Source organism: Adelges cooleyi, unplaced genomic scaffold (genome assembly GCF_023614345.1).
Source record: "Adelges cooleyi isolate 19-005CV unplaced genomic scaffold, UGA_ACOO_1.1 ACOO_flye_CR_arks_rails_tigmint_CR_PRNA_651, whole genome shotgun sequence".
Classification (NCBI taxonomy): Eukaryota; Metazoa; Arthropoda; class Insecta; order Hemiptera; family Adelgidae; genus Adelges; species Adelges cooleyi.
Genome location: NW_026096352.1, coordinates 12,282,886 through 12,294,993, shown reverse-complemented (window position 1 = coordinate 12,294,993; position 12,108 = coordinate 12,282,886). Strand labels below are relative to the sequence as shown.

The 12,108-nt window shown below is 30.3% G+C and overlaps 1 pseudogene; it reads left to right on the top strand.

Annotated features, from left to right (window-relative positions):
• Positions 1 to 9,549: 9,549 nt before the first annotated feature.
• Positions 9,550 to 11,498, top strand: LOC126844828 (probable cytochrome P450 6a13; annotated as a pseudogene).
• Positions 11,499 to 12,108: the final 610 nt, after the last annotated feature.

The following is a 12,108-nucleotide window of genomic DNA, read 5'->3' as shown; positions in this document are numbered from 1 at the left end:
TGGCAAGAGATGGTGTGATGAGCATCACAAGAATGGTGGGAAGGCGTCTTGAATTATCCAGTTCAATGAATGGCAAACGAACGACGACGACGACCGCCGCAGATATAATTTATAAAATATATCAGTGTAGGTACGGTTAGTAGGTTCCACAGGCTCGTACCCTTTTTCCCGGGGGATCTTTTGCCGATAAGCAGCGTGGCTGGCGTGTGGACGGAATACGGCCACCGTCGGTCTGTAGAATGTGCCGGTTCCTTTTCTATTTTCAATAAGGTAAAGTAAAGCGAGTGCATATTATGTATAACGGCGATGATACGCGAAACAAAAGTACACAAACGTTACCCGCTCGGACTTTGAGAGAAAAAACCACCAGCTCAACGTTAGTAACAGACCAACGACATGTTTTGTTTCTTAATTCACAGTCGATAGAGTCTGGCAATGTGCGTTGGTCCCGAGCTAACCGCGCGGTGGTAATTTAGAAACGTTGTACACTTAGCTATGGGTTGCAGAAGTCGCCGTGCCGTTTTCAAAGGCTCAACTGGGTGTTTTTTTTATCTACGATAATGCAAAACGTTTTAATATTGTAACCAAGAAAACAATTATAATAATTAGCAGAACAAAACGTTATAAAGTGAAAACATTATATTACACAATATTATTTTTAAAAAATGTAACAGAAAAAATAATTAAAAAAAGTAAAATAGTTTAGTGAATTTAGAACGTGGCGCTTATAGAGCAAATGTGTATAAGTTAATTAAAAAAAAAATCTTAAAAATATTCACTAGAATAAAAGTTATTTCATTTGTCGAATCATTGTGGAACACCTTGTATAAGGTTTTTAATGAGTTATGTGTAAAAAAAAGTAGAATGTTTACTAGATTTGATCATAAATGCTATTAATAAAAGTTATAATTGCTTTTTAAAGAGTATTTATGGAGATTAAAAGAGATTTATGGTTTTCAGATAAGCTTAGCTGGCCGATAACCCGGTTTGAACAATATTGATATTTGTCTTATCTATTGAACTACATTATTAAAAGTGCCATCAATCAGCATGATTAGAGTACCTTTTTTGTCTAGTATCTACAATACAAGAAAATATAATGTTGTTGGTAAAAGTGAAACGCTTTAGCTCAATTGTCGTTTAACTGATTTTGGTTATTTCTTTCTGTGGCCTTAATTAACATATCTTTTAACTGACCATGAACCACATTTATCCTACCAGTTCATAGTAGCACTTGGCCGGAAGCTCAGTCATGACCTTATTATTGTAGGCCATTTTATTACTATTATTATTCAACATTTTTCAGAGTTGCGTCGTAGACATCCACTCGTGTACGTCATAGTGCCACATCAAGGTCAAACAATTACGCCTACTCGTTTTGAGTGAGTAACAAAATACATACCAACGTATATTACACGACCAACGACCAGCTTCTTGTCTGATAAAATTAAATCAAATGAAATTTACACTCTTGGTATTTGTTAATAATTCAATAGAATTAACTGAAAGTCAACTAGGTGCCGAATTATTACCGTAACAGATGACAAACTATTAATAAAAATAATTATCGAAAGACCTCATACGAATCGAGAACGTTTGCATTTTTTGTCGGTGTGTGAGTGCTTTTTACATGTCTACATTTTTAATTTGGACGATTTTTCCGTTCGAACCGCTCGGCAGTAAAACATGTGTATTGACGTTTTACTAGAGAAGTAATAAAAAAATGAAAAAAAAAAACGGACGAACAAAAACAATCTGTTGTCCATATATAATATATGAAGATATATGCGATCAATCTGTTATTGATGAAACGAAAAAAAAAAATAATAATAAAAAAAAAACATTAATGGGACTGAAATCAACAAACCAGCAGGTAGAAAAATTAATATTGTTATGGATGTTCGGTGCAGGTAAAACGGCGGACGGCCATCCTATACTTTATGTTGTTATATAGAACAAAATATACACAATATAATAATAATATAAGCTGCATCCTTCTGGCCGGGTCAGGGGTGGGGGCGAATCGACAGAACAAACATGCCAATGGCAGGGCGGAAACTCACTACAAATAACTTGATCAGTGAGAAATTTCACGTATCCCCCCGAGGGTCGTATATGCACAACGGTCCCGGCCGAGTGATCCCTTTAAATAAATTAGCTAACGTGATTAATATGCGAGCAAACAAATCTACAGCCGTATTGATATGACCACGATTCCTTCGTATTCCAGTCGATGCTTTTGTGTACGATGTTCGAATTAGCGAAACATAATATAACATAATATACGGCATAGGTCGCGACCGGTTGTAGTAGTGGTCAACAGATGGCTGTTGGCGGGTTGGGAGGGGATTGCCGGCAAGTCTGGACCCCTTAAGTAACTCTTACAGTTCTCTTAGAATTTCGGTAAAAACTGTGAAACGTCACGCAGCAGCAGCAGCAGCTGATGCTTGATTGGTTTATCCAATTAATTAAACTATAAAATACAAAAAAATATAATTTATTTTATTTTTTTATCCATACGACATAACAATGAGGTGATGACATATGATTTAAATTGAGACAGATAGAGATGTAACTATTTCAGGTAACAAATGATGAAAAAAAAACTAATAATAGGTAATAAGACATCAAACAGAGCGACAATGATATCAATTTATAGGTCGATATCTAGATTTTTTAATCCACTCGATAGCTTCAGGGGACGCATTGCAAATCCTGCCTCTCTTCTAAGAAATTTTGACAAATGCTTTTTATTGAATAATTATACAAAATTATGAAGCTCTGAAAATAAACATTGAAATGACATAGTTTTCGTTTTAAAACTGTTCTCCGTGAACGATTTATAAGGGTGTTGAGTGACCTTTTCAAATTATAATTTAGAAACACTACTTATCACACTTACGCTAATAATGTAAGATTCGTTCAGTTTTAAAATTGCGCCACGATAATCGATGCCTTGAAAATGTTATGAAGAATGAAAATAATTTTTCAAAACCCAAATCGAAGTATTTTTATGAACAGTATTCTTGAAAGTAGTTTTTTCTAGCTTTAAATTAGCTTGGCATTCTAAAACCGTAGGTACGCCAAACGTTAGGTATTATTGCCAAAAGCTATTTGTATAGCGTGCGCATGCATGATATCATCGACCACATTACAAATCACTCGATACCATATTTGAAAAGAAAATAACACGATTATACACATAATTAGGTACGATTTGCTTGTTTTTAATCTTTTTATAATAACGGCCATTGACAACGATGCGGCAATGTTTGAAAATAACTATGAAAACCAGTTCTTTATAATAATACAGTTCGTTTGAAGACTTCAAGGCATAAAGATTATATTAATATTATGACGTCAGTCCACCTTAGTTTGCCATTTACATGCATGTCGCCTACACTCTTTAATCTGTTGTTTTGTACCTACACCATGTCTACTCGAATGAAACGTTATAACAAAATATTATATAATCTACACTAGCCCATCCGTAAAGTAGATAACCCCAAAAGTTAATGAAGCTTACCCCTACCCCCTTCGAACCCGAATGAAATCACAATGCAGTGGAAACCTGTTTTACTCTGAGACCAATATTTTACTACGAGTCATCTTTAAAACTGTAACGACATTTTAAATAATGATTTCTTTTTATATACCAGATCTAAATAATATGTTTTATCGTTTTACCTTTGATATGAAGCTGAGAAGGTGTAATGTGTTTTAATTTTTTTTTGTTTCTGGACCCCCCGATATCTTTTAAACCGCTGAACCGATTTCTTCTTGTATCAACTTTTAGACCAGAAATCGTAACTGGAAGGTACTTTAAAATAAAAATTCACCCCTTCAAATTCAAGAAAAACACCCAACAAATTTACATATTTTTCAACTTAAAATTACAATTCTCAAAAAATATTTTTTAAAAATAGTCAATAGTCTTTAAACATAGTACTACTAATAAACGTTGACAACCCAAAAAAATATCAAAAACCTTTTCCCCTAAAAGAGGTGAAAACTTTTATTTATTATTATTAATACTTTCTTACTTTGCTTGGTTTGGACAGTACTGGTTTGTACTTACTATCCACGGATTCGCATCAAAGAGTTTATTTAAAACATTTAAATTCATGTAGATCTGTGCCTCCCCGTCCCCACTGTACTGGATTTTTGTTATTCTTATACAACATAATATTTACACGGTTTTGTGAAATTACTCATATTTAAATTTAGACTGGAAAAATTGTTATTTTTAAATAACAAGTTCAATTCAGCATTTATGAGCTATATGTTATAGTTTAACTAAAGAGCTTTTTATCATCCTTCGAAATATCTTTATTTAAAAAGTTTGATTTGTCATGAAATCTCATTATTTTCAAATAATAGAACTTTATTCTATTTAGATTTTAACGGGAAACACGTTTTCTAATCGATTATTGCATTTTGGTTTAGATTTGAAATATCTCTTAACTTATATTTAATACTTTTCACTATTAATAGGCCACGAATCTGTTTTTAAATGTTATTTTAATTACCGGATAATTAATTACTGGAAAAGTACCAGTTATAAAATTCACTGAAACTCCTTGGCCAGTTTACATACCGGGTTATTTTCTGGTATAATCTTAGAACAGAGAAATACCTATACCATCAGTAGTTGAGCATTAGTCTATATTAAAAGACAATAGCAGCTATTTAAGTTTTTATTATCGACAGTAATTATAATTATAGTCTACTCGTTTAAATATATTGTTGTTAAATAGGAAGTCAATATTACCTATTAATAATTATTTTTTACTTCATTACATATACTTTAATGTAGGTCAACTATAAACATGAAATATTACAATGCTTCCTGTAAACAATCAATATTCATAACTTTGAGTTCATTAAAATATAATAAATATATAATTATTATAATATAACATTATGAAACATTTATATTGTATTGTGATGTACATCTATAATGCAGATATAGCCTATATGAATGGGCGTATTTTGATTGTTTTCATTAAGAATAGTGGCTTTTGTTAATTAAGATATTGATTTGTTACTACCATATTTATACAGTTCTCTAACAGCATTTACCTAGTAGCTAATAAATTGTTGGTAGTTTTGGGCTACAATAAAGTAAATTATTACAGTGACCTTCTAGTGTTTTCAGTAGCCCATTTTGATAATCTAAAGATAATCCTAAATGTACTGATTTACCATAAGACTTAAATAGTCCACAATTAATCATTTTTGTTGTTCAGTCGGGAGATCATAAAAAAAATGTCCGCCAAATTTCAAAACTTTCCGATTTATTTCATTATAAAATCGTTTATCGTACTGGACTACTTAATATAAGATGCCATCAAATAATGAGTGGTCGTCGCCATACATTAGGTTAGGTTACATTACATTCGAAGGATTGACGGAAATAATGATAAATGTTGCCAGTAAATCCAGATATTATAAAACTACTAAAAATCTTAATCGCAAGGGGTTATAGATCAGAAATAATCGCTATTCAGGCTAAAGCATTTTTCATGTTTTATAATTTTAACCGTTAGGCTTTAGGTAGACTGTAACTTTTTTTTTATATTATAGTAAAATAATAAATAATATTCAAATTGTTATCTTTATTGGTATTTTTAGAGCCTTATAAACTTAAATGGCACCGTACATATTTTATTAACTTTTATTAAGAACATTTTGTTGAAAATATTGACTGTTCGATAAACAATTTTGAATAAATAGTTTTACAGTTATGACGAAGGAAGGATAGAGTTATGGTTTTTATCTGCGTTTATTACTCAACCGCACTCCACCTCCTGTCCTAAATTTTAAACTTTAATAACTTTAAAATAATTATTCAAAACTGGTTATCGACCACCAGCATTTTTATTACAGCTTTGAAGTATTAATTTATTGACTTACCGAGAATAATTAATAAATAACGCTTTTATCCAATATTGTGGGTATAAAAAATAACATAAGAATCCAAATAAACACTTGGAGATTTAAATAGAAATTTTTTATTTGCATTCAAACCTAGAAGGGACCTCCTGGATGACTTCTCGGGTAATCTGGAGAAATGTTGCACAGATACCAGGGGAGTAAGCCTTTTGAATCATCTTTTGATCTTATAAAATAAGATTTTTAGCACTTAATACTTTAACGGCGCTTTATACTTTAATAGTTCATTCATTTATCAGAAAATAGCGTAATTAAATTATTGTATGTCGGTAGTTATCAGACTTCTTTACACGATGGTCGCACAATGCGTATATAACCTGGGTCAAAGAGTGTAAGTTATCTTTAAAGTATTTATTTTTAATTAGCTGCAAATTTTAGGTATAATATTCTTTTACTATATATTTCGTATAATGGTGTTCATGTGTTAAGCGCGCAACCGTGTTGGTGAAATATATAAATTAAGATATATTATACCTTATGCCATTATTATCTTATTTCACACATTAATTAATTAGAAAACAAACAGTTGAAAAATATTAACAATGAGAGAACTCGTTTGTATATAATAAAAAATGAAGTTTTATATATTATATTAGTCAATAGAATATATATGTTTAAACTGTATCTTCCTTAGGAAATAGTAAGGTGAAAACAACACTGACTTAAGGTAAGGAACGATTCAAATTTCAAGGTAATAGGTGCATCCGGTTTGAAAATGACATTTTCCACAGAAAATTAAACCGTTCTAATATTGACTTCTAGCTGTTGTTAAAAAATTATTGTCAACCACTGCATGAATTTTTTTAATTTTTATGAAAAAATTAGAAATTATTAATATTTTAATAAAAATATATACAGGGTGTTCCAGCATGAATGGTAATTAATAGGTGATTCGACATCTGGAGGACCCCCAAATAAGCCCCCCGTCAGATAGCGATGTAAGAAAATAAATATTAATCATAATCACAAAATTATATCAATATAAATAACCTAATACATATATGCACTTACGTGCACTTACTTACTCCCTTGCTTCACTTATTTTTCATTTCGTTTCTGCAGTTCGTTAATATGTCCTTTTTTTTGTTCTTTTTAAAATGAACTGATATCAATATTTGTGTGTTAATGAAGTAAGTCGCTCATATTGTAATATTTCACGTTGTACTCATAGCCCAGGTTGGGCGTTCGTTTTGAAAATAACAACGTAAAAAATACAGTAATACAACAACGTGTTATTAACGTTGTGTTATTTGTAAGAATACTTCAATATCAAAGCGGCAATTTAGTACATGGTACTAAGATATTATAGTAATAATATACTATCAATTACTTACACTACCGTCACGCGCCATATGATTCTAGTTGATGGACGAGACCTTGTGTACTTAATCATTATAGTTTGCCATAAGAGTTTTAAAGTGAACCTATTTAGATGCATTTTACATGTAGCATGTCATGTTATTAGTAAATGGCACTAACTGAAAACTCACTGTTTTATTCATAGTTGTATTATTGATGTTTCTTTAAGTTGAAAATTTGTCCAGAGTCAGAACTCATATGTATCCATAACATATTAAACGAAGAAAAAAATGGGAATACAGCTTTTTTTTTAATTTGCGGAAAACTGTGTTGTTTGCAGTTTTTAACATAAACACGTTTAAATTAAAAAAAATATGTACCTACCACAAAAACATATAATTTGACCACTTTTGAAGTCTTTTACACAAAAATCCAGAAAAATGTTTTAGCTACGATGCGGTTAGGTTTATTTTAAAGTGGTTTTTTCCGAGTAAGCCAGTACAGTGGGGTCAAGGCATAAAAGTATTAAAGCATAGTGGGATAGAGAAGTCACAGGTCTACAGGAATTATTATAAATATAAGTGATAAAACCACTTTCAAATAAACGCTTTGATGCAGCAAAAAGGAATGATTTTCCCCAAAAATACCAAAAACTGTGAAAAAGGACAGTTTCATACTAAAGAAATTCAGCCTATCAATGTACTGATATCTACATTGTGACCAAGCCCGCTCTTATTTTAGTCGATAATCTTACTTCATTCCTACTTTCATGAGAAACACTGTTTTTTACATTTTTATTGCTTAACACTTGGCCATTGTTTCACGGTTAGGTTTTTGTTTGGGATAATAAAAACAATACTATATTATAACACATAAGGTATGTTTTTGATTTGAATGACTTGTTAAAAGGTACCTAAAAGACGGTCTAAGATTTAGTATACTTTTGCAGAGTAATAAACAAGGTATTCATTTTCAATAAGAGTCCATTTTCAAATCTACCGATAATATTAACTTTTAGTATGATAAACATCTATGGGTATTTAATCATGTTTTTTCTTAATAAATGCATTAGCTTAGTATGTAGACTACTTATAGATATATTATTTTTTGAAAAAATTATCTTATTGATATATTACAGTTTTGTAGGTGTAATAGAACTAGATAAGATAGCAAAAACAAACTTTACAATATTACACCGTGAGTGCATACAAATTTGATTAGTTTAATCAATCAATCGCGTGACGTTTAATGATACATAAAGTTCTACTAATATTTATTAAATCATTGAATAACTTCATTATCGTCCATTGAATGCCACAAACTTTTGATTTTTAATTAACAATCTCTATGTTTTAAAACAAACTATCGACCAGTCATTTCAATGTAATGTATATAGGGTGATTGGTTTAATATTGCCTCTAAAAAAACATATTAGACTTTTTTTAAATATTTTATTTTTTATTTTTATTGTTTTTAGTCATCTCAAATACAATATATTTTCCCACAATATAACCCCATCCCTTTCGTGTTAATACTTGATAACCTATGAACTTAAAACTTTTAAATGGTAATGTAGATATACATTATATTAACTTTTAAAATTTTGAATAATTGATTTTAAAGTTATTAAATTTTAATATTTTAGGTAGGGATGTAAAGTGGAATATAGTGTTATTTATGCGTGTTATTCAACCGCACTCTACTTCCCGCCCCAAATTTAAAACTCTAATAAATTTAATAGTAATTACTCAACGCTGATTTGTTTTGAACCAGTCAAAATGTTCAGTTCATAATTATCAATTTTTAAATTATCAGATACTATACGTTACCGTTTAAAAATCGTATGTTTTTTGGTTATTATCATGTAAAGGGTGGATTACAATGTTGAAAAAGATATCAGAATTAGGTGAATTATTAGCTAAAAAAAATAAAAATGAATAATTTTTTAAAACTATTTTTAAAATTATAAGAGTTTAAAAGTTAGGATAGGAGAAGAAGTGTGGTTGGGAATTGCGCGCAGATAAAAATAAGACTACACTCCACCTTTCCTCCTGCCCTGAACTTGAAACTTTAATAGCTTCAAAAACAGTTATCAAAAACTGGTTATCGACCAGTCAAATGTTTAATACATTATTCTCAAATTAAAAATTTAATAAAATGTATGCGTTACCATTTAAGTTTCAAAAGTTGTTTTAAAAAAAACTAAGATGGCAGGGGAGTAAAACAAAAATGTGGAAAAATTGTGACCAATTAATCAAACATTTAGAATTGAAATTAATTCAATCGGACGTGTTGGAAGTGCGTGACATCATGGGTGATTATTCGACGGACGTAATCGGTACTTGTGCTTTCGGGCTGCAGTTAAACAGCATTGTTGATAATAATTCTTTATTTCGAAAGTTGGGAAGAGCTATGTTTGCACCGTCAATAAAACTTCAACTGAAAGATATGTGCACGTTTATCTCACTTCAGTTAAGGAAAATGTTAAAAATTACCGACTTCCCTAAGTTTGCAACAGATTTTTTTGAGAATTTCTTTCGTCAGACAATGGAATACAGAGAAAAGAACCATATCACATAAAATGACTTTGTGCAATGCATGCTACGGGCCAGGACAGACTTGGTCATCAATAAATCAGAGCCATCAGGTAACTGATAAATACTATAGATGTTAAATATTAACAATTAATAATATATTTATATGAATATAGCCGAATAACATTACATTTTTTACTTGGGCCGTTAGACAAAAAATATTAATATTTGTTGAGACTAATATTATGTGGTTGCGTTTTAACATTGACATGTAATAGATATCAATATACAACACAATACAAATTTAATTTAATAGTTATTCGTATTAGCTGAGCAATTTTATTAGAACATTTTTCGACTGAGTACCACTTGGTCTTCTAGTACTTAAATTGTACTACCCATATGAACTTAGATGATTGAACAATTAATATTGTTTTAATAATATTGTTATGTTATTATTTTATGACAGTCAGCTATAAAGAAATGGATATAATAGCCAACGCTTTCTTTATGTTCCTGGCTGGTTTCGAGACGGTATCTACGACTATGAGCTTCTGTTTATATGAGTTGGCTTTGAAAAAACACATTCAAGATCGTGTTCGCGAAGAAATCATAACCGCAATGTCAAATCATATCGGTGAACTTAACAATGGTCTCTTAGCAGAGCTTCCATATCTCGATATGGTTAGAGCAGGTTAGTAGCATAATTCTATATCTAGCTATTAAATAAGGTCAGTTAAATTGTAAATTTTGTAATAATAAGTAATATGTTGTCCAGAAATTTGCTCATTTAAGATAAGACTTTTAAGTTACTATACATTTTAGTTTCCGTTCTTTGAAAATAAGAGAAAGCAGATCCATGATCCGTGATCAGTTTCATTAATTTTTTATGACGGATAATTTATTTGTTTCTACATAACAAATAAATTATTCTAATTATACCAGAATACCTGAATCAGAGGTATGACATAATTTGACACGTGCCACAAAAAAAATTGATTTTCAGAATTAAAATTTTTAATGAAACTCTAAGGATTTGTCCATATTGAAAAATTGATTGAGAGTATAATAAGCTAATTTAAACTAATATATATTTTTCTTTTGTAGAAACTCTACGTATGTATCCATCATTAACGGTACTTAACAGAGAGGTTTCAAAGTCCTACCAAGTTCCTGGAGAAGATTTGGTAATAGAAAAAGGAACTAAAATTGCTATACCTGCATACAGTCTACACATGGATCCAATGTATTTCCCTGATCCGATTACCTTCAATCCGGAACGTTTTACTCCCGAAGAAAAAGCTAAGAGGCCAGGTAAAAGGTGTTGACATGCCTTTTGGAGACGGACCTCGTCTGTGTTTAGGTAAATGCAGCTTTTCGGTTATCATTAGATGGCATAAGTAGAAAAATTAATTTAAATCATTTAACGATAAAATATTTGTATTGCAGTCGGAAACCCCGCATTAATAAGTGTAAACTACTATATTACTGATTATAAGTTTATCTGAGTTTACTAATTATACAATTTTCAATATTCATAGGTAAGCGTTTTGCCGAAATGGAGATGAAATTGGCACTTTCAGAAATATTATCAAAATACGAAGTAGGTCCATGTGAAAAAACTGATGCTCAAATAAAATTTAAAAACTAACTTGGCCTACTGTGCCAGAAAATGGGATATGGTTGAAATTTAAGAGCTTTAGTTCCTAATAAAGTAACATTAAAAAACTGCAAAACCTGATTATTTTTTAATGTTGAACAACGAATAACAAATTATACGCTGTTTCACTTATTAATATTCAAATGATTTTTGATTGTCTTATTTACTATAAAAAGTTAATAATTTCTGTCCTTATGATCTTATTTATGAAATGTATCAATATGAGTTTAGAAGCGAAGACCACCAGGGTAACTTTTTCCATGTCTTATCTATATAACCACCATTAAATAAAGATAATAATTTTCATTGCCACTTAAAAAGAGTATACGCAGTAGTATAGAAAAATAAAAGTACATATTAAGACTTTTTTTTCACAAATTCACTCTTTTGTTACCACAGATAAATTGAAATCTGAATGAAAAGCTGTTCTGTAAACAAAAAATGGCGACAATTCTTCTCAGCGAAAAGAAAAAAAATAGATATAGATAATAGATATACAAATAATAGACCTTAAAGTATATCAGTCGCATGGATAATGCGTCCTTTATTTCTTATGTTAAATTATTAATGAATCCATTCTGATTTCGTTTATTCAATGTTCGACAGTTTAGATCAGCACATTTAATTATTAATAAACACAGCTATAAATATTTAATATTT